The sequence below is a fragment of the Lycium ferocissimum genome, chromosome 8 (assembly GCF_029784015.1).
Source record: "Lycium ferocissimum isolate CSIRO_LF1 chromosome 8, AGI_CSIRO_Lferr_CH_V1, whole genome shotgun sequence".
NCBI classification, from domain to species: domain Eukaryota; kingdom Viridiplantae; phylum Streptophyta; class Magnoliopsida; order Solanales; family Solanaceae; genus Lycium; species Lycium ferocissimum.
The window spans coordinates 28,661,960-28,667,168 of NC_081349.1; the positions used below are offsets into that span (position 1 = coordinate 28,661,960).

The 5,209-nt window shown below is 33.5% G+C and overlaps 1 protein-coding gene across 1 annotated transcript in view; it reads right to left on the bottom strand.

Moving 5' to 3' along the window:
- The window catches only part of LOC132067832 (protein SPIRAL1-like 1), an 11,996-nt gene extending 9,354 nt beyond the window's left edge, over nt 1-2,642 (bottom strand). Inside the window, exon 1 of the mRNA XM_059461195.1 lies at nt 2,621-2,642. The gene's annotated coding sequence lies outside the window, so the exon portion shown is untranslated. The remainder of the gene's footprint in view (nt 1-2,620) is intronic.
- Nucleotides 2,643-5,209: the final 2,567 nt, after the last annotated feature.

The following is a 5,209-nucleotide window of genomic DNA, read 5'->3' on the forward strand; positions in this document are numbered from 1 at the left end:
ATCAATCATGAAAAGGTTTTTAACTAGACTCTGCTGACGGAAGCCCGAAGAATCACAAACAATAAGGTCCTTCCTGACAATTGACATACATTCTACTTAACCTTGTAATGGTATGAAGAGTGAACTTTGAAGTTATCTTTGATTCTATCTAAGCTGAGTTGCGATAGGTAATTGTTCATAACCAGACTTTTAATTTTAAAAGATGAAGGCAAGCTATCTATATTACTCTTCGAACAATCCAAGTATTTTCTCCAGCAAAGCATGAAAATGAACTAGACAAGCATTTCAATACACATCTTACTAATTGACATAAGGGCAATGCTGTGATAAAGTTGCCTGTGTTTTGACTATCTCCCCTGTTTTTCAAAGCAGTGCTCAATACCAGCAGGAATCTGCTTAGTAGCATCAACTGTAGCAGAAACAGCTGGTTTGACGCTGGCTCTTTACTTATCGGCTGCCCTTCACTTTGAACAGCTTGAACATTTGCCGTGGTTGGTTTTGGCGCCTCACCGCTCCCAAATAAGTATCCCAGTGAACTTTGCCCTCCTCCATAGCTGACTCCACGACCCATATCTCCACCCTCTCTTGTTAAAGAGTTCCAGGAACAACCTGATTCAAGAAACTAGTAAGATCATAAAAGCAGGCCATATGCATTAAAGATAAAAGCAAGACTTTCAAATAAGTCAGTGAGATGAAATGCACAACAGAGAACAGCAATTTTGAGCATTACTGTGTCGCTACTACTAGTCTATTTATAGTTCAGAAAAGAAACACAGAAGTTGATTAGAATCTTCTTGTAACCATACGGAAGTCCACTATAATGTATGTGGAAACCATGATGACCCAAGAATATAGATAGAACTTTCAAAATTTTGTAAGTCTGCATTCTCCTTCACTTCAACTAGGGAAACTTGGAGGAGTGATATTTGTGAATTCAACCATATCAGAAGCAGAATGCAGCTATTTTACCAACACAAGGCATCCAGAGCATGTGGAGAGAATGAAAACACAAGAAACAGAGATAGACTCTTAGTCACAAACAGAAAAGTAATATTCTGTAAAGCCACTTGCCAATCATCTTTCCCTCATTTAAATTAACCAAAATTACCATTATCTTTATAGTCTAGAATAAATAAAAGAGCTTTGCCTCTAAGACAATCTCCAGACTTGTATATTCCACTATAATCCAAACCTACGGATGAAAGGGACCTTTCCACTCTCCTTCTTTATCGTGTTCTCATTTTTAGTGATTGAACTCTCTCTAGGTTCTGCATTTTCTCTTCTCTTTCTTCTCCTTTCCTCAATGCTAGAGGTGAGTGGAGAAACTTAATCCCATTCTCTTAGGCCTCCACATTTTTCCTCTTAAACTATCACCAAATTTGTTACCACCTGTCCATTAAAAAAGAATGAGGAGCCGATAAACTACTTGTCACTCCTCCAATCTTTGCCCCACTAATTCATGAACACCTTCTTTCAACACATCATGCCTAAGTTCTTTCCGTCGGCCCCCAAACAACTGAAGGAAATTCATCCCCACTCAAACAGAGACCTCTTTTAGTCCTAATATCCCAGATCTCAATGAAAGGAGACTAGAGCATGGTTCATCAAAATATTACACTAAATATACAAGGTAAAAATTACTTTATGTATTTATAGTAGATATTGAATTCTCTTGGCTTCTTCGTATGTTTTTAAATGTTTATATTTTGAATCCTCTTTAATGAAAATTAAGCAGCCATTGGAATCTCTTGTCAAAAACAATAGCATCATCACCCACACTCTCCTTTTGCACCTGGTAAAATGCTTTTTAGATACCCGAATCAAGCCTCGATCATCAAGAATTAGCACTTTTACATTATTACTATTTTCACCAACAAGCCGATTCTCAATTGTTTAAGGACAACTAAATTGCTTCAAAAAATAGACCCAAAATCTCACAACAATGACTACAAGCACACAGACGCGGATTCAACTTCATCACAAAAAACAAACTTTCGACAAAAAATCACCACAAAGTTTAGATTCCCCTAACTTTGAATCAAATAACACACACAGAGATATACACAAAACAGAGACAGCCCAAATCTCAATATCTCATAACAATGACAGAACAAATAACAAAAAATGAACTAAACCCAAATTCCACTTCATCAAAAATAAACATTCAACAAAAAAATCACAACTTTGAACCAAAATCACACACACAAAAATAGAGACAACCCCATATACATACATTTACATAAATCTAAATTGATCTTAACAAAAAAAGAGATCTTTTACATTACAAACTTCAAATCAAGCCTCAATCATCAAGAATTAACACCCACTACTACTATTTTCATCTACAAATAGTTCTTTCAAATGTTTAAAGACAACTAATTTGCTTCTTGAAGTGAAACCCAAAATCTCATAACAATGACAGAACAACCAAAAAACAACAAATTAACAAGCACACAATCCCAAATTTCAACCAAAAAAAAAAAAAAAAAAAAAAATCCCATAACTTTGAATCAGATTACACACACACAAATAGAGACAACCCCATATACATACATTTACATAAATCTAATTTAGTCAAAAAGGAAAATGGAGATCTGGGATTTAAAACTTTATGGGTTACCTTTTGATTCTTTAAGATCAGATCAGTGTTTAGATGTGAAAGAAAATGGAGTACACTATAGTGGAGTGAATATGATATTGCTCCAACTATTCCTCAAAAAAAAAAAAAAAAAAATTGATGGGCTTTTGTTAGTGAAAATACATAAAATGGTCCCCAATGTTTTTTTTTTTTTTCTTTCCCCACCCAGTATCCGTCTATTCCTATCGTATTGGAATACAATTATATGCGGATTCGCGCGCATGTTTTATTTGGGAAGAAGTGGCTCAAACTCGAAAGCACGATTAAGGGAGAAACGGTCATCCGTCATTATGACTAGATCCTTTAATATTTCTAATGTTTAAATTATGTTGGGGAAAGTATATTGACGAATTTTGTCCTTAAATTTATTAAAAATGAGCATTTTTTATTTTTGTTAAATATTTTTAAAATAAATTTTGATTGTCAGTTTTAACGAAAATAGTGAGAATTTTTAATAGGAATTTAATCGAGTTACATTTTTTTTTTTTTTTTTTTTTTTTTGCTGTTTTGGTTATTTTGGTGGCTGTCACAATATTTTTGAGGTGTAATTTATATTATTTTTGGTTTTTTTCTGTTGTAGTTTTGGTTTGCAGTTTTCTGGGATTGACAAGAATTTTGTTAGTTTTTTATTCTTTTTTGGTTATTTCCACAATTCTCGTTAAATCTCACGGAAAGAGTTTGTTAAATATTTGATGAAATTCAAAAAGACTCGTGTTTGGCTGTCATCTATTCAAAAACAAAAGGCCCTTTACAGTCCCGGGAGGGGAGTGGGGAGGGCCCTATGCACATGTAACAATAGCAAATCTAAAGAATCAAAAGTGCTCAAGAATATATTTAAAAGATTGATCTAAATCTACCCCAAATACAAGGTATTATTTTATCACTTTCTCGGGGAAAAGTCCTTCACCCCTTAACATTTTTAGGAGTAAAGTCTATCACCTCCTTAACATTTTTAGTTTGTGAAACAATACCTCCTTCACATTTTGAATGGGATAGTTAAACCCCTCCATCTTAAATCATTAAATTTTTTAATTATAAAAACGATCCTCGGTAGTATAAGTTATTTACGATGCAGGCGAGTTGTATTACAAGTTTTTTCAACTCCTCATGTTCTTCGAGCAATTCAATGCTTAATTCATCGTCCACCTGACGTCCAGGGTAAAAAAATTATATCAATACATATCCAAAGGTTTAAACTTTATCCCTCATCTTAGCCAGTTTCATCCATGCTGCTAGGATTCGAGTAATCTATGGTTCAATTAATTTAATATATTGTTCGTATACTTCATTCCTTATGCTTTACTACAACTCGTAGGAAAAGAAAGAGTCAAGATTTACCTTTTTGAAAAAAAAAAAAGAAATTATGTTCAATTTTGATTTCTCAATGATTGGATGAAAAATCTATGCTTTCTTGTGTTAATCCTTGAAGGCTCGTGTGTTAATCAACTAGAATTAACGTAGTTATTGTTGGGATTTTACCTTGGGTGGATTGGTGAAGCTCTAGATCGTTCTTCTCTTCAAAAGCTTTCCAATACACTGAAGAAATAAAGTGTTTTCTCTCTTTCCGACGTGACTTTAATTTTGTTATTTTCTGAGCCACAGAGCCAGACTATACTTGAAATTATTTTCAGATCTTGTGTGACACACATCTATAGCCCCGCAACACAGGAATATTTCATTTCATTCCATGCGATCATTCTGCGAGGCATAACCCTCCTGTGACGTTTTACTCTGTCCATTTTGAGTATTTTAGGCCACTTTATCGCTTACACTAAGTTTGATATGGTATATGTCCCTTGATATACCATTTGTTCATTGACACGTTTTAAACACTCCAATATACTCGAGTGAGTTCCAACTAGTCTTGTGACATTACGGGGCCTTAAAAATTTTGAATTTCTTCAAAAATAAAAAATAAAAATTAGGTTATGGAAAGCAAAGAGGAAAATACCCAAACAAAGGAGGAAAACACCATTCGTAAGCACTTAAACAAAGGGGGAGAAAAGAGGGGGTATCCATGCCACCATGTGAATTTTTTGGTAATCTTGTCAAATATTTTAGCAACAATAAAGAAGAATAAGTATCTAAATAACAATTTGCAAAGTAAGAATATCATTAGTATTAATAGCATGTTTTATCAAGATTTTGAGAATTTAAAAGTGTTTATTATTCTTCTTTAAAAAGTCCTTATTTTACAGCAAAGATAAAGTACTTTAGCTAGGAACACATTAATAATAAGGGCAAAGCAAGTATCTTTTTTCACTTTCGCGATTTAGAGTAGATATATCCTAAATTCTAAAAAGTGGTGTATATCTGCACTCTATCGCTATAAAATGGTGCAAATATAACCCTATCGTTACAAAATGGTGCAAATATACCCCTACAGTTACAAAATGGTGCAAATATACCCCTACAGTTACAAAATGGTGCAAATATACCCTTTTCGTTGACGGATTTTTTAAAAAATCATTTAGGTTATTTTTTAATTAAAAAAAAGATGTCACAAGACTTTACAAAAATGTCTACCCATTTTTTTGAGTAGGCATACTTTTCTAAAGCCACATAGTAATT